Genomic DNA, 18,969 nt, shown 5'->3' on the forward strand with positions numbered 1-18,969 from the left:
AGTTGTGTTAAAAAGTTCACTTATATGCAACTTGACACAACATGCGACATTACCAAATGTTAACATTATGGTAATGCTAAAAGTTGATAACTTTAATTTTTCATAGTTTTTTCCATATTGGAAAACAAATTTGCACCGTATTCCCAAATAGATCAGTTGCCAAAAAGTTAAGGAACAGTATTTGAGAGCCGCAGAGTGAATTCCGTATTTACCATCCACCAACATCATGGTAGCAGCACAAATATCTTTAAAATCTTTAAACTCGTTTATCTCAAAACTACTAATTTCGTGTTATCAAGTTATAGTATTAAGACGACGATATGGAAAACCGTACGAGAACCCGTGAGAAAAAATATTTCCCACTGCAATGGCCGACTTTTCTCACTGCATGAGAAATTGTTCGTTTTGAATGTATGTAAGTAGTGAGACAGTTGCAAATTGTATAACATCCATAGAAAAATATTTTTTCCTTACAGCAGATTCAGAACAAATGTATTATAAGTACTGTCAAAAATACACAAATACGTCAAATTTGACAATTCAATATTTTTGTTTCTATAGTTACAAAACATGTACTTGGTGGCATCACGAATATTTGAGTCAGAATATGTCTATTTGAAAATTTTAACATATTTATTTTAATATAATTTAAATGTTAGATTTTCGAAAAAATAGTATGTATACCTTGCAGGAAAAGCAACATTCCCGGACTCTGTATTCCCTTGTTTCGGCTTGCGCCTCGACAGCAATCTTTACATCGTCCGGGAATGTTAAACTTTTCCTACTAGGTACACAATGTACTATTAACCGAGTTATTAAGCCTTAAAAATGGCCATTTTCTCTCGTTTTTTAACTTTTAAATCGCGTATAACTCGACAACAATCAATTTTGGAGAAAAATACAACCGACCTTTTTTGCTTATAAGGACCCAAAGAGTCTAAAAAAATTATACCTACGAAGTGAAAAAATTGATTTTTTGAATTTGTTTTAAAAAATTATTTAAACAATTTTCCGACCGCGCCACTTCCCGCCACCCTGTGGATTTGTTATAAGGACCTGTTTTTGAGTAGGTTTGTACAAAAATACAAATCGGAATAATTTACCTCACGGGGACGATGACATAGTCTGGTCTAATATGTTTCAACGGTTAACAGGCATCCCTTGAACGCACTTAAACTAAAATTCCTAGAATTCCGATGCAACGGCGATCGGATTCTCAAGAAAAGGGCAGTAAAGAGTGCCCAGATGTGCAAATGTGTGTGTTTGGAATTAGGGCGTAGAATATAATTAGGGATAATAGGATAAATTTATTTAAGTTTTGAGATAATAATACGTTTATTTAATTCAATTTTTTACAATGATTTGTTTACTTACAAAATAAACGTAAAAAAGTCTTAAAAGGATAAACGTGCTTGTTGACTTATCTATCTAATGTTTACAGATTAATACCTTTTTACAGTTTTTTGACAAATCATTTTTTTAGAGATTCTAACTATGTTGGACCGCAGACGTTCGGATACAATTAGCGTCTCTTTGCAAAGACAATGACGTCGACTTTGCAAAGTAACAAGAAATTTACTCAACACACACACTACACATTACATCTGAGTTAGTGATAAGTTATCCAATTACGTGGCTAAAGGTTCTAGTTCTAAATCAAGGCCAGAATCAGAGAAAAAAAACATGTTATTTTCTAGTATAATTTAAATTTATTAAATTGTTACACAGATCCCATTTTTCTTTAGTCCAAGTAGTAAATAATTTTATATGTTCATAATAACATAATCTAAATCTTTCTACTTAACGGTGCAAGGTGTTTAAAAAATACATTTCATGTATCTATATCATATACAAATCGTCTCCACTTTGTTTATTCTTAGCCCTTCGCTTCGCTTCAGTCCAAGTTGTGTTCTTCTCTTACAATGCTGTTTCTTATTCTATCGCGTCTTGTAATTCCTTTTACTTTTCTTGGGTACTTCATGTCCATTGAGTTTATTCTACTTTTCGATGATTGTGTTAGCACCCAGCTGTCATTACCATAGGTAAGGATTGGCCTGAAGATCGTTTTATATACCTCTATCATTGTCCTCATCTTGCCTCATCCTTGCCTCATCCTGCTGCTTACTCCTTTTTTCCAATGAATGCTCTGTTTAAGCTGTAGTAGATTCTGAACGGCATGGTTATCCTTTCGTTGACTTCTTCTGATCTTCCTCCATTTTATATTTTCACACCCAGGTATTTATATGTTGTTACTTGTTATAATTTCTGGTTATTTATCTCTATATTTACTTGTTTATCCTCATTTCCCATGACCATTATCTTTGTTTTCTCCATGTTTATTTTCATATTTCTTTCTTTAATAATATAAAAAAAAACAATTTTTATATAAATAAAAATTTGTGATATTTTTAAAGTTAATGCTGACGGTAAAATATTGCAAAACCTATACATTTGTAAAGAACCCTTTAAAATAACATGAAAATCTGGCATAGACATTAAGTAGGTAGAATGTGGGGCGAGTTTCATCCCTTCCCGAGGGTGAAAATTATACGTTCAAAATAAGGCCGGAAATGGATAAACTGCGTAATTTTGAGCAATTTTTGTTCTATAGCATTTTTTCACTAAGTTAAAACTTTTCGAGTTTTTGAGAGTAAATATGTTCATTAAAAAAAACACATTTTTATACGGTTTCTTGCAAATAACTCAAAAAGTAAGTAATTTTATCAAAAAAAAACACTCCTAGCAAAAATGTTCATGTCTGTTCATGTAAAACAATTGCTGGACTATGAATAATGTTAAATGCATTCAGTGGGTGCGTCATCGACGCATTTTTCTTTCTTTTCTCTGACATCTTCTTAAAAATTGCCAAGCTACAATAACATCTTTTTCGCTTGAAGACATTTCAAATACTGATTGATATTCGGAAGTTCCAAAATTGGCACGCTCCTGTATTCTACATAATGATAAAATGTGTTATGGGACGTTATCTCTGTTGAGTATAAACAGATGTACGCTATTATGAACTGTGCAACATTTTACGTATGAATTTTATTGTATGTGTTGCATTTGGTCTGAGAGCTTCCTAATAGTTATTTATGATATACCTAAGTGTTAAAAGTACACGTTTAAGGCATGCATGTGAAAGTTGCAGAATGAGCGATAGCGAGTTTTGCAATTCACATGAGTGCCTTAAAAATGTACTTTTTAACACGCATATCATACAATATTTTTTCTACAAACGTAATTACAGGACAATATCTACAAAAACTTTTACTTGAACTTGACTGACATTCCATTTTTATATTTTTTTGACATTACATCAAAATTGTCTGTACGGTCAATACGAACTGCAGTGCTTTAAAAATATTTTTTCTACAACCACTATTCAAAGTGCACTTTTCTGCACGGTTTTATGTTAGCAAACTTGATATTTTCTCACAGTATAAGATATTTGACATTAGTGTGCAGAAAAGTGACGTTTCTGTGCCGCAAAGTGACGTTTCTGTGCCGCAAAGTTCTTTTCTGCACAGTTGACTACCTCATTCTGAGTAACGTTATATTCTGTTTACATCCGTGGACTACCGCATTCTGAGTAACGTTATATTCTGTTTACATCCGTGGTTAAACTTTAGACAAATATATAACCTATAAGACAATTATTATATTTAACTATAGCATAGAAACTAAATTATGGATGTTACAACTGTTTTATTTTACAATTTTATTCTTATTAGACATTTTATAATTATCAAATAACCAATAAGGATTTAGCCACCTGTGCAAGAGACGTCGAATGAAGTAGGTTTTGTGTAAATCCGTGACTGTATAAAAATATAATGTCAATAATGTGTAATAATTGTTTAAATTTAAACAAATTAAGGCAGTGCATTAATTTTTTAACTGATTTCTGTGCAATTTATTTAGGTATAAGGAATTTAAATTGATTAGTAGGTATTAATTAAATACAGTTTAAAATTTATCACATAGGTACCTATTATTAAAAATCGTCGTTTGGAAATTGTGATTTTTATTTTTAGGAAAAACTGTGCTTGTAGAAAAAGTATAGTGTGAAACACGTGCAGAAAGGTAATTTCTCACTCGTTTGAATTGCGGCACTCGCTTGCGCTCGTACCGCAACTTTTCAAACTCGTGAGAAATTAGTACCTTTCTGCACTTGTTGCACAATATACTATTTTCTACGAGCGTGCAAAAATGTCTACTTTCGCGCACGCATTTTAGTTTAGAAAGTTTCACTTTTCCGCACGCGGTTTTTACTTTTCCGCACGCGTGTTAATTTAGATATGTTAATATGGCCTTAAAGTAATTATAATACATGCAATAAACTAATATTTAGATATTATTTACTAATTTATTTCAAATATATCTTATTGTGTTCCTGTTTTAATGAAATTAACGCGACAATCCTATCTTATTTGTAACTATTAGTACGTCGACTAACGCGACTAACCCTATATTATTTGTAACTAGTACGTCGACGTATTAGGTATTATAATTCCTCACAGATATAGATATTCCTCGCGTATTTCAATTACCAAAATAATACAAATATAAATAAAAAAAAATCAAGAGACGATCACGATTGTAGAGCTTGGTGATTTTATTCGAAAAACTTAAAAAATATTATAATAAAATTATTATGAAAGATGGCCGCATGTTCCTAAGTACTGTAAATCGAATTTATTGCTCTCTCTATTAATAGATGGCGGTAGTTACGTACCGCACGCTAGCAACTAATGCTTTGCGGTAAAACATCCTCCACCAAATTTGATCCTCACTCTGGTTTCCCTTCAGAGCGAATAAATCTTTCGCCTTTTACTAAAGATTTCCGTGGAGGGGAACAACTCAAATGAGTCTATAACCAATTTTTTGTGCCTAACGGAAGTTGGGCTTTTCATTTAATAAAAACAGAAAATAATAAAAAAACGAAAGTGAGGGAGGATTATTCTTGATCTTGATTCTTATCCTTGTGTTCAGTTACCCTTAATATAATACCAGATAAGTTACCAGATAAACCCTTTCAGTAGTCGAATTCGAATTTCACGATCTTTGCTATTTGCTTCAGTTTCAGTAATTCACTAGAGTCTGTAGCACCGAACAAAAAGAAATTTCGCAAGGCTATGATTGGCCACAAAATCCCGGCTTGCGATTGGTTAGAAAGCTGACTGTGATCATAAGATATAACCTAGAATTTAAATTTTAGTCATAGATATATAATACTCTAGATTGCGCCCTGCGATCTTAAAATGGGTGACGGTTGCGACAGAGATAAATGAGCCTATTTGGTCGGTAGTCTCTTTCTAATTCAAGGGGAGTATCGACGACGTGAATATCCCACTTTATCGAGTAATATGTGTTGACAGTTGGAGCGGGTGGTGACGGGAAATAGTCTTTGGTCTTCGGACGTGGATAATCGTGGTTCGAATCCCATACCAACTATACTTTTTTTATTTTTATTTAATCAATATTGCGTTTATTAGATATTTTTACACCTGAAAAATGGACCTAAGTAAATCTAGCAGATAATAAATGTATGTATAGTAAGTTAATATTGGAATACATAATTTGTGAACTGCATAGTATAAAAGTCATTCGTTATTAATATAAATTCGTCCTTATTCGAATGATGTGAATGTTTGTTTTGCTTCTACTTTTTTAAAAAATTGTAACAATAGTTTCATAAATAAAAATAATGTCTATAATTGAATCGGTCATTTCAAAAACAGCAAAGTCCACAATTTTCAGAAACTAACTTTTTGAGAGGAATAGACTTCTTTAAAATAAACGTTGTGTGCAAAAAACGACACCAGTCCAGTAAAAAGATTATAGGAACATTAGGAACAAAACTACAATATAACTCTGAATTTTGATGTCATCCATTTCATCCATCTTTCGAATATATAGTTAGTTTTCTTTGCTCTTCTGTAAAATTAGGAATATGTGACTCATGTTGTTTTTGAAATGACCGATTCAATTAATAAATCGATGGTACATTATGTTGATATTAATTATTGGTAATTTTTTACGAATATTTTTAACAATTACTTTATACTATTCTACAATTAACTTATTAAAAAAATAACATTGGCTTTTATATTTTTTTAAAATCTATAGGTACCTACACAGTTTTTCTTATTTGTTATATATTTCTTTGCATAGATTTACTTTAGAGATGTAATAATATCTAATAAACGCAATATTGATTAAATAAAAAATAAAAAAAGTAAAGATTGGTACGGGATTCGAACCAGGATTATCCACGTCCGAAGACAAACGACCAGTTCTCGTCGCCATCCGCTCGAACTGTCAAACCATCTAAAATACTCGACGACAGAGTAGGATAGTGACGTCGTCGATACTCCCCTTGAATTAGAAAGAGACTACCGACCAAATAGGCTCATTTATCTCTGTCGCAACCGTCACCCATTTTAAGGTCGTAAGGCGCAATCTAGAGTATTATATATCTATGATTTTAGTTGACTGTTTAGTTTGATGTTTTAATGTCTGCAATGTGCAATATCCAATAAAAATAAACAAAATATAGAACAATAATAATATTATGTAATTATAATGATTTATAATTTCCTAAAGAAATATATGCTTTAGAAAGATGTAACATATTGAAAGAGAAAATGAGATGTAAAATCTTGAGAATCCAAGAGCTGCATGTCTGAAAGCAAAATAAATGAAACTGAGGGCATAGATAGATAACATTTTACTGGTAAGTAATGACATATTTTAGAGGTATAAAGAATCTATAAAGCCTGTCATATTAAAAAATAATTGCTTGAAATACAGAAATTGCTACAGAAATGTTAATTATTTATATGGGAAATAAGCCACAATTAAAATGAAAAAAATAATTTTATTAACGTTTCGACGCCCAAATCGGGTGCCGTTGTCAAAATACAAAATATTACTAAAATAAACTAAAGTGTTGTTGCTAAGCAAAAAAATTCTTCTAATAATTTATTTAATCTCACTCATTTATATTGGCATATAAATTTGTTTTTAGATAAGTATGTGCTTTTATTTCATAAAATTTATACATAAAATAATATTTTTAACTATGGAAAATAGTGCTCTAATACACATATAATCTACAAGCTACAGAAAACCCCTGGTCATATTATATTATTTTAATATGTTATTAGTTGGAAATTATAATATTTATTCAAAACATGAGAACAGCTAGTACTGCCACGATTATTGTAATTCTGTATGTATGAAATACAGTAATAGCTGCCAAATATACAAAATGAAGGATGTACTGCAACAAATCTACATGAAGCTTTTAATTTAATAAAGTTTATGTAGTGGAAGATAGCTGTCAAACCTGACAAACCTCAATTCGTTTGGTTCAGGAAAAGAATAAACATGTTGGAAGAACAACCTGTCCTTAATCTTTAACTCATAGAGTGGAAAAATATGCATCATCATTTTCATCATAAATTCATCATTCTCTTTGCCTTATCCCTATGCGGGGTCGGCTTCCTTAATAATCTATGACATATAAAAGAAATATTAAGGGTCCTAATACGGAGTCCTGTGGTACACCTTGATCAAGATTAAAAACAGATGACTTCTTATCGATTTTTACTAGGAATTTACGATATTGTAAGTATGACCTTAACCAGTTCAAGAAATTTCCTGAAAACCAAGGGCTTTTAATTTATGCAGTATAATGTCAATGTCAATTGAGTCAAACACCTTAGTTAAGTCAAAAAAGAGTGCACCCACATATCTTTTTCGATCCAAAGCAGCGTGGATATAATTAAATAATGAAATAGAAGCTCTTTCTGTAGATTTGTTAGGAAGAAACCCATGCTGGCATTTATTTAAGATATAATGTTTGTTCAGAAAACTTAACATTTTATTGTAAATACACTTTTTGATAATCTTAGAGAGTACACTTGTTACAGTGATTGGCCTGTAATTATCAACCAAACATGGATCCCCCTTTTTGAAAATTGGACTAACTACTCCCGTTTTAATATCACTTGGAAACTTGCCATCCTTGACAGATAGGTTGATGATGTGAGACAGAACTGGAGATATGTATGTACATCATAAGTTGATTGAACCTCACTTATCTATATACAATAGTGCACACAAAAAAAGTTACAGCCCTTTGAAGTTACAAAATGAAAATCGATTTTTTTTTCGTATATCGAAAACTTTTAGAGATTTTTTATTGAAAATGGACATGTGGTATTCTTATAGCAGCAACATCTTATAAAAAAATTAAAGTGAAATTTATGCATCCCATAAAAATTTTATGGGGGTTTTGTTCTTTTAATTCCCATTATTAGTCTTTATATATTTAGTATTAATCCCCATATCATTAGTTAAACACAATGTTTTTAAAACTTTTTTGCCTCTTAGTACTTTTTCGATAAGCCAGTGTTTATCGACATATTTTGAATATTTGTCGAATCCACCACATATTTGTATATGGTTAAGTACGATTAAAGAGACCTGTTAATAATCTGAAAATTTATTTATAATTTGCATTTTTAGGTATATTTTGAAAAAGAAGCCACGTCTTGATAAAAGGTGACTTGCCAAAAAAAGACTAAGAGGCAAAAAAGTTTTAAAAACACTGTGTTTAACTAATGGTACCACAATAATAGTTTAATTGGAACGTACACAAACGTTTGGGGGCTTTAAAGGAACAAAACCCCCATAAAATTTTTATGTAAATATATTAAAAAAAAAAGCTGCATCTCGATAAAAACTGGATTATCGAAAAAATACTAAGAGGCAAAAAAGTTTTTAAAACGTTGTGTTTAACTAATGGTATCACAAAAATGAATTAATTGGAACGTACACAAAAGTTTGGGGGGGGGGGGGGTTTAATGGAACAAAACCCCATAACATTTTTATGGGGTGGACAAACTTCACTATAATTTTGTTTTAAGATCTTCCTGCCACAAGAATAATACATGTCCGTTTTCAATAAAAAATCTCTAATAGTTTTCGACATATTAAAAAAAATAAATTTTCATTTTGTAACTTTACAAGGGCTGTAACTTTTTTTATGAGCACATTTGTACTAAGGTAAGGTTCAATCGAACTATTTTTGACCCCAGAATATGTGGTATAATTTATGACCAATCTTTTCGGGACACCCTGTATAATTAATAAGGTATTACCAAAGTAGAAAGTTAAATAGTTAATTACTAATTTATAAATCATATTTCGTCACCATTTTGATATTTTTTTTGCTTGGACTATAGTCATTCAGCAAGTCTCAATCAAAAGTAAATGTATTAGAGATATTAGATATTGTTAATTAGTGAAACATGGTTATTATATTATAATTTTTTACTTCTTATTTTACCTACTCATTACAGCTAATGTACAGTTACGTTCACTGAATAGTTTACACTTTAATTTTTATATTGTAATACTGTAAAATTGCAGTGTCGTACGGATTTGATAAATGTCAAAGTCAAAAAATCTCAAAAAGTCAATGCTTGTCAAAAATTTCGTGAGTGTTGAAAAATAAAATAAGAAACTAAACCATATTAAGACCATAATCCATTTTATTCAAAAAAACTTCTTTCTATATTTTCCATTTTGATAAATTTTGTAAAATTTATTTTTGTTATTTTGATTTTTTAATTTTAATCAACTTATTCTAGGTACACCACTGGCAACGTCACTTTGACGCAAGAGGTGCGTTTAAACGAGGTAAAAATTTAAAAAATCGGCTCCTAGATAATCCAGCCTGTAAACTATTCACTGGCCGTAACTGTACATACTATGTTAATAAATAATAATATATTATACTTAATGTTTATCAAGAACACATAGTGTATACATTTTACAAATAAAAATATTAATGTTAATATTTAAAATAAATGTATTCTTTTTTGTGGTTTGTTTTTTTTTTGTCACGACGATGATGTGATCTTATTTTGACACATCTTATTTTGATATTTATTTGTAATAGTTATTTTATCAGTGGTAAAAAAGACTTTGAAAGGTCCTAATAAAAAAATTTCATTTTTGACTTATACATACTCTTAATACATAGCACTATAGAAATAACTTTGATAGGAGACTTGTTTTGTATCCTTTACCTTACGGATAAAGTTGGCCTTTTGTATTTTATAGTTAAACATTAAATCTGGATTACCACTAACATTTGTTAGTCAAAATAAATCTTTTAGCTTTTTACTAAGCTGAAGAATTTCAGTATTGATCCAATTTCTGTTGGTATTATTAGTTATGCGTTTTGATATTAAAGAACATGTTGTATCAATATGATAGGAGACAGAGTTCAAAAAGCTCTATGCATCATTTACATCATTACATCACCTTTAAACTTATTTGTAGTGTCTAGTTTGCCTAATGCTGCACTAATATATACATTCATGAAAAACCACAAACTGTTGAACTAAACAATATGAACCTTGAAGTAACTGATCATACAATGTTTTTAGGTGTTCAAATTGATGAATTTTTAAGCTGGTCAAACACATAAAAGAAACTGCAATAAAGTTTAGCACATAATATTTCTGATCCAAATTTGGCTTATTCATAAATAGGTAATTTGTAAATAGGTCCTTGGAATCCATTCTAATTTTTAAGCTGGTCAAACACATAGAAGAAACTGCAATAAAGTTTCAACACATAATATTTCTGATCCAAATTTGGCTTATTCATAAATAGGTAATTTGTAAATAGGTCCTTGGAATCCATTCTAAAGTTGGATTTATAGTTTGACGTAGTGTAGACGTAGACGCAACGGAGACGCACTGGAAAAGATCAACACCGAATTTTGTGTACTCGTGTTTATAGATGAACGCAAGCGCCTGACGGAACGTAAGAGAAACGTAACGTAACATAAGAGATGACCAACTTTCATCTTTTACAGTGCGTTTCTTCCGTCTGGCCAATCATAAGGCAGAATTTTGTTCTGTCACTCAAAGTGGACCCGCCCCGCCCCCTCATTCCTTGTGTTGTGTAAAAAGTTGATTGTCAACATATTCGAATTTTGTTAATACAATGGATGTTAAGTTATTAATTTAATAAAAATATATCATAGAGTCATTTCAATATTTCAGATAAATATGAGTTGTTATTAGCCTAATTCGTGGTTATCCACACATATTATACGATAGGTAAATCCAATAAACATTTAAAGACCAGGAAATGGAACAAAATAGTTGGAAATCCCAAGGCATGCGGCACCAAAGAGCATACTTTCGTTTATTTCCTAATCCATGTAACACACAAAACAGATAAATATTATAATAAATAATAGTATAAGTATAAATAAATAAACACAAAGTTTGTTTACTGTTCGTATAATTTATAGGCTATGTTGTTGAATTAGAATTAAGTCATTGTTTACGCATGCGCAAAAATTCCGTTACGTCGATCTATAAATTGACATAATATTTTTCTTCCGTCTCCAGTCCGTTTCTTACGTGTACGTTGCGTCTACGTCTACGCTACGTCAAACTATAAATCCAACTTAACAGAAAATATATTTACGAGAGAAGCCAATTATTCTAATTTCACTAGAACTGAAAAATCATGTGAACTTGTGAACGAATATCGGTTTCCACGTGTATAATAATAAGATAAACCATAAAGGCATAAACCCGTTATAAATTTAAAATATACCGTTGGCCGTTGATAAATTTTTTAATTTCTGAGCCCCACCCACTCTTCTATGTTTCTGAGGTTATAGTTACGACAAGTTGACAGTTGACATGGTCGCTTCTTGACCAATCGCAAGCCTAAAATTTGTGGCCAATCATAGCCTTGCGAAATTTCTTTTTTCGTGCCACAGACTCTAGTTCCAAATCACGTGATATAATATGGCTGCTGGATGGCGAAACTGTCATCCATAGGCGTATCCAATGTTTAAACCACTTCATATTTAATTTGCTATCACAATTTCACAAATTTCGCTACACAATTAACAAAAAAACAAAACCAAACAGGATATTCTTTACAAATTTGTCAATATTCAATGTAAAGATTACATACATCATGACCACCCCCCTTAACTGTGTCTATGGCCATGTCAGTTTAGCCATCCACCGACCACCACTGACAGTTCATTGGAATCCCTAATTCACTTCATCGGCTCTGAGCTTCGCTGGTGGCGCTCCTGGCGGATTACTAATTCAACTTTCACCGGTAATTTTTAAATTTATTATTTAATTGTTATCGCTTAATACTTACAAAGCAAAAAATTAATTAAATTGTACTCGATTTTTTTAAGATTTTGCTAATCATTTTGACGTTCTATTGATAAAATATGAATTTCTTGCTTCGGATACTTTCACAGTTATCGTGTAGATGGCGCTAAGATTACCGTTTATTTCAATCAACGATATTACGGAACATTAAAAAACTTAATTTCAGTATTTAAAACGTAAGTATATTTAAGGTAAAAATATACCACAGCTTTGACCAACTAATATTTTTTATAATTAATGTTTTTACTTTTAATTTTAAATTAATCACTTTGACATTTATGTCAAATTTCCGGTAAACGTTTACAGACTTGCCACTACTGGCGCTCGCGAATTTGTAAATATCCCCTCTACGTACGAGCTCACAGCGTATAGTCGTTATAATAGTCTAGTCCCTAAGTCCATATATAGTTAGTAGTGATGTAACGAATGTCATTTTTTTAACATTCGCGAATACGAATGCGAATATCTGCTACTGACATCGCGACTGAGGATGCGAATGCGAATGTCCAGTTTTTTTTTAATTTGTTTCTATTTTTGTAATGTTTCCTAAATTTTTAATGAAAAGTTAATTGATATTTAGTGTAAATTTGTAAATCAATCTGAATCTTAAGCTTTATTACATAATACCAAATAATAAAAAAAAGTGAAGGCTGATAATGTGATTCTACAAGGTTAAGTTCCACTCTTCTATGTATCTATCTATTGCCCTTCATTTGTCCAAAGTTGAACGTAGGCCTCCCCCTTACTTTTCCACTCTTCTCGGTTCAGTGCTAACGCTGTCGATCTGATGGTCGCTGCGTATCCCTTTTGGGTCATTCATCTCGTCTGTGGTCTGCCCCTTCCTCTTTTGTAGTCCCAAGGTCTCCAGTAAGTTACCGCTTCATTCCATCTTCCGTCTCTTTGTCTGCTGTTGTGTCCTGCATATTTCAATTTGAGAGTAGCTGCATGTTTGAGGTTAAGTTACCTTTTCTTAAATATCTAATATTATCTTAAAATTATTTTTTTTCTGGTTTTCATATTCGCAAAACATTCGCACAAATTTCGCGAATGCGGATGCGAATATGCAAAAACATGCGAATATTCGCGAATGCGAATACGAATATTCGTTACATCACTAGTCCCAGTCCCGATAGCACTTGCGCATCCGCTAGGAAAAATATTCTGATTCAGATTTTTTGCACAATCTTCTTCTTACTCAAAAAGGACCCCTTTTAACAAATTTGCATGTTCCCAGGTCCAAAAATTGTTTGAACGTTTTTTTTTTTGTTTTTTTCCTAAAATTACTTTCTTTTGCATCGAACAAAGTTTTTTTAGGTTTTTTTGTATCATTCCAAATTCCAAACAGAAACTGTCTTTAGTCACTTTTCTCCAAAATTGATAGTTCTTGACATATAAGCGATTAAAAATTGCGAAATCAGCCATTTTTAACCCTCAAAAACTATGCGAAAAACCAAAAAAGTCAATGTTGCCAAGGTAGGTAGGTAAATATTCTTTAAACATCGATTGATGAAATCCCGAAGAGTTTTTTGCGATTCAATATCAAAAACCTCGTTGTTTTTAATTGCTAATCAAATTATTTTCAACCGTTGCATGTATGTATATGTAATATACGTAAATATATGTGCGGAAAAATATTCTGAATCAATTTTTCTTTACCATCTTGCTTGAAAATGTCCCCTTTTAACAAATTTGCATGTTGCCAGGATCAAAAAGCAGTCAAAATTTTTTTAAACTTATTTTTTTTTGTTGTTTACTAAAACTAATTTTTTTGCATCGGACAAATTTTTTTAGGTTTTTTGGTCATTTCAAATAGAAAATATCTTAAGTAACTTTCTTTTAAATGTGACAGTTTTCGAGATATAAGCGATTGAAAATTTAAAAATTGCAAAATCGGCAATTTTTGGCCCTCAAAAACTATGTGAAAAATCTAAAATTTTAATGTTGCCGAGGCAGCTAGATATTCTATGAACATCGATTGATGAAATTCCGAAGAGATTTTTGCAATAAAATATCGAAAACCCCCTTTGTTTTTTAATTGATAATCAAGCGGGCGCGACACTATTTTCAACCGTTGCATGTATGTATATCTAATCGGAAAACCTTTAAAGTTAAAAAAAAAATGTTTAAAAACTTTTTGACACACTTTCAACCACGGCAATATGCAAATTTGTTAATAGGGAATCTTTTCAAGATAGTGATCAAGATGGTGAAAAAAAATTGAATCAGAATATTTTTCCGCACATATATTTACGCATATTACATATACATACATGCAACGGTTGAAAATAATGTCGCGCTCCCTTGATTAGCAATTAAAAACAAAGAGGTTTTTGATATTGTATTGGAAAAAACTCTTCGGGATTTCATCAATCGATGTTTAAAGAATATCTGCCTACCTTGGCAACATTGACATTTTCAGTTTTTCACATAGTTTTTGAGGGTTAAAATGGCTGATTTCGCAATTTTTGAATTTTTAATCGCTTATATGTCAAAAACTATCAGAGAAAAGTTAGACAGATATGTTAGTGTGCAGGTAGGTGAATAACAAGGTGGTTTTAAGAAAGGAAGATCTACCATCGATCAGATTTTTGTACTAAAGCTGTTACAGAGCAGTACCTACGAACAACAGCTAAACATGAAGCTCCTGTTTATATACTTCAAGCAGGCATATAATACAGTCATAAGGGAACGTCTTTTTCATGCACTTCGGTTAATCGGGATACCGGAGAAGTTGATAAAACTAGTGAAAATGACACTGGAAAGAACAGAAAATAGAGTAGCACTGGAGGGTAGCCTCTCAGAAAAGTTCAAAGTACGAAGGGGTTTGAAGCAGGGAAACACTCTGTCAACTGTCCTTTTCAATTGTGTATTAGAGGCAATATTCAGGGAAAGCGGGATCAGAACGGAAGGTACGATCCATGATAGAAACTCAGGTACTTGCATATGCAGACGACTTAGTATTGACAACAAGAACAAAAAGAGGACTGCTAATATCATTTAACCTTCTTGAAAGAAAAACTAAGCAGTACAGTGACTATTAACGAACACAAAACAAAATTTATGGAAATGCTAGAACAGGTTTTGAAAATCAGAATAGATAACGATGGAAAAGAATATTGTTTCGAGAAAGTGAAAGAATTTGAATACCTAGGGGTGACTGTAACGGAGAAAGGAGATGAAGTTCCAGAAACTGAAAAAATAATTGCGAAGTGATAGCGAGCGGTTGGAGCATTGAGCAAACTTTTAAAAAGTAGTCTTATCCCAAGAGCAGCAAAATTACGGTTACTTTGTACGGGGATACAACTTACAGTACTGTATAGTAGTGAGTGTTGGGTTCTGAATAAGAAAGAAGAAAATGCATTAGAAAGATGGGAACGGAGTGTGTTGAGGAATATTTTCGGTGGTGTGAAAGTGGAAGAGAACGAATGGAGAAAACGGATTAATGCGGAAATTCAAGAACTGTAATCCGTAATCAGCCATATGGTTAAAACTAGGAGACTTCGCTGGCTGGGATATGTGGAAAGGATGTCAGGGGACCGATGGGCGAAGAGTATATTGTTAAGAGGCGAGGGAAGAAGGAGGGGTTGACCGCGGAAAAGGTGGCTGGAGGCAGCCAAAGAGGATCTACAAAGAGCTGGCGTTGTAAATTGGAAGACATCTGTTCTAGACAGAGTAAAGTGGAGAAAGACAGTTGAAAAATTTCAAGACATGGGCCGCTGAGGCCTGCAGTGATGTTGAGAGGGAATTTTTATAAAAGCGACAGTATGAAGTACGCGCATACCGACAGTATGAAGTTAGTTGCAACATCTTTCAAGTTACGTATGTACCTATCAATGCAAATAAAGTGTGAAAAAATCGTCTTTCGATTTGTCTTCGTTGGGAATAGGATAATTAGTATAAGAAAATTAAAAAATTTTGTGGAGAATCTGACGTTTTTTTAGATTTTCTACGATTTATCAAGAGAAAAGTAATTGCGGGGAGGCTACAGTTCATAAAAAATGACGTATTAAGGTTATTTTTATATTTTTGGTATTATTTTAACTATTAAAATTAGTTTAATACTTAAATAAAAATACAATTAAACTGTGTAAAATATATTTTATTTCAACATAAAATGGGAAATCTTCTAATTGGCTGTATACCATAGCAGAAATACTGTAGAAGTAAAAAAGTCTGCCTTTGGTAGCTGGTATATATAAATTTTATTAAAAAATTTTCTTAAAAGATCCAAGTTGGACAAAAACTTTACCATCACAGATTATCGAACGTTTTCTGTCTTAGCAGACCATCATCAGGTTAAACTCTAGATCTTTGTAGTTGAAACTAGCCACAGAAATTGGTCACACGACCTTTGAAAAACAAATTTTAAGCCATATTTGCTTAATCTGATACGACAAGTCGATGTTAGGTATGTGATTAAAATATTAGCAAATGTGCGTCTTCATCTTTGCTTCAAGATTGGCACCGTGCACGTGCTGGTATTATGAGGAAGTCGGACCAACTGTCGACTTCGTTTATACTACTCATTTAACTTGAGGTTAAAAAATAGTAAGTTTGAAAAAAATGCGCTCGACATGTAGGTATATATTTTGTTGTTCTGAAGCTATTTTCTTGTGGCATTTTTATAATCAAGTATATTCAAATGGGAAATAAGCCACAATTTTACCTAAAAATGATTTTATTAACGTTTCGACGCCCAAGTCGGGTGTCGTTGTCAAAATACAAAATAATATTAAATAAACAAAAATGTTGTTGCTTAGTAAAAAATTCTTCTAATAATTTATTTAATCTGACTCATTTATATCGGCAATTCAGACACGTATTATACATTTTAAAGTAGACGACTTTAAAAATGATATTGCCAATATTGATGAGTTGCGTTCCTGGGACGACTTTACTAAAAGATAGTTCATTCGATTACATGAAATCAATCCCAACTCAAGAATATCCGCCACAAAAAATCATAGCATGTGATCTGTCTTTAAAAAGACAACCAAATGCAACGGTGGCACTGAAATTCTCGCGTTAGAGATTCCATAGTAAATAAAAAGATTCCATAAAAAACACGCATGGGATAATGAACATAGACTTCAGTGGAGAGATTCAAGTATAGTCCTAAAAGAAGCAGATAGTAAAAAGAGAAAAATCAAAGAAGCGGCTCTAATTATGCTAAATGAAACCAATTGTGTCGCAAATTCCTCGGTAGAATGCAGTAGGATGTGGTTACCCATACTAAAGGAGGAAGTCAATAGAAAGAAAATACCACAATTAGTAAATCAGTAACATATCGAGTTAGTACATATTTAGTATTTTAGTATTATTTAAAATTTAAAATATCAAGTCAGAATTTGGTATTAGTTTTGAGAGTAAACTAAATGTAAACCCAAATACTTGCGATGTCGGGATAGTATCACGAGGTTTTTCCTGGTTTTCCCTCGTGATTTACTATGGAATCTCTAACGCGAGAATTTCAGTACCACCGTTGCATTTGGTTGTCTTTTTAAAGACAGATCACATGCTATGATTTTTTGTGGCGGATATTCTTGAGTTGGGATTGATTTCATGTAATCGAATGAACTATCTTTTAGTAAAGTCGTCCCAGGAACGCAACTCATCAATATTGGCAATATCATTTTTAAAGTCGTCTACTTTAAAATGTATAATACGTGTCTGAATTGCCGATATAAATGAGTCAGATTAAATAAATTATTAGAAGAATTTTTTACTAAGCAGCAACATTTTTGTTTATTTAATATTATTTTGTATTTTGACAACGACACCCGACTTGGGCGTCGAAACGTTAATAAAATCATTTTTAGGTAAAATTGTGGCTTATTTCCCATTTGAATATACTTGGGTATATATTTTATTACATACTTGATGTCTTTTCATTGAGAAGCATAATATGCTTATATTATAATCCTATAATATGTAGTCCTGTCGCCAGGGGGGTACAACGGCCTCCAGTGGCGAAGCGTGACTTTTTCTAAAGTGTTACCAAAACTAGATGTAAAAAAATCCTATTGAAAAATAGTTATTTATGAAACAGTACGTGAAGTATGTTTTTTGCGAACGCACGCGATATTTAGAGCACGAGCGACAACGGAGCGAGTGCTATACATCGCGTAAGTTCGCAAAAAGTACTTCACGCACAGTTTCATACAATATTTTATCTACGATAAACAAATAAAAAAACTGTAACTCTTCGTCACTGGAATTCATTTCTATTCTACAATTTTTAGAACTTTGACATTTAAAAATCCTAACTACTTTCAAACCACAAAACTGTCAAAAATTTTGTTGTAAGTTTGGGTGACCAGATCATAAACTTGAAAAAACGGGACACATCCAAGGAGCAGTAGCGTAGAATTTTTCTCTGGGGAGGGGGGTTGGCGTATTTTTTTGTTTTGTTTGTGAAAGACAAGTTACATTTTCCTACTTTTTTTTATATATTTTTCATATGCCCTGGGGGAAAGGGGGTTTAACCCCCAAGTCCCCTCTCCGGGTACGCCACTGCCAAGGAGGGTTTGGGGCGATATCCAAACAGGCAGGATGAAACATGGTCTTTTAGCTAATTTGGGACCTACAAATCCTTTTCAATTTACCTTTGAATATGTAATTTACGTACGATCAAGACTGCGAAACAAAGTAAAAAACTCAGCCAGAATATCATGGATTAACAATCCGTCAGAACATAACAGTTGTTAACTGAACATTAAATAAAGCA

At 32.1% G+C, this 18,969-nt stretch overlaps 1 long non-coding RNA gene and 1 other non-coding gene across 2 annotated transcripts; both read left to right on the top strand.

Annotated features, from left to right (window-relative positions):
- The first annotated feature begins 4,792 nt into the window (after positions 1–4,792).
- LOC126892983 (U5 spliceosomal RNA) lies at positions 4,793–4,909 on the top strand. The gene has a single exon (XR_007701075.1). It is a non-coding gene; the product is annotated as a U5 spliceosomal RNA (small nuclear RNA).
- A 313-nt stretch (positions 4,910–5,222) lies between these two features.
- On the top strand, positions 5,223–9,898 carry LOC126892380 (uncharacterized). Its single transcript, XR_007700807.1, has 2 exons — positions 5,223–6,739; positions 7,941–9,898. It is a non-coding gene; the product is annotated as an uncharacterized LOC126892380 (long non-coding RNA).
- Positions 9,899–18,969: the final 9,071 nt, after the last annotated feature.

The sequence above is a fragment of the Diabrotica virgifera genome, chromosome 9 (assembly GCF_917563875.1).
Source record: "Diabrotica virgifera virgifera chromosome 9, PGI_DIABVI_V3a".
NCBI classification, from domain to species: Eukaryota; Metazoa; Arthropoda; class Insecta; order Coleoptera; family Chrysomelidae; genus Diabrotica; species Diabrotica virgifera.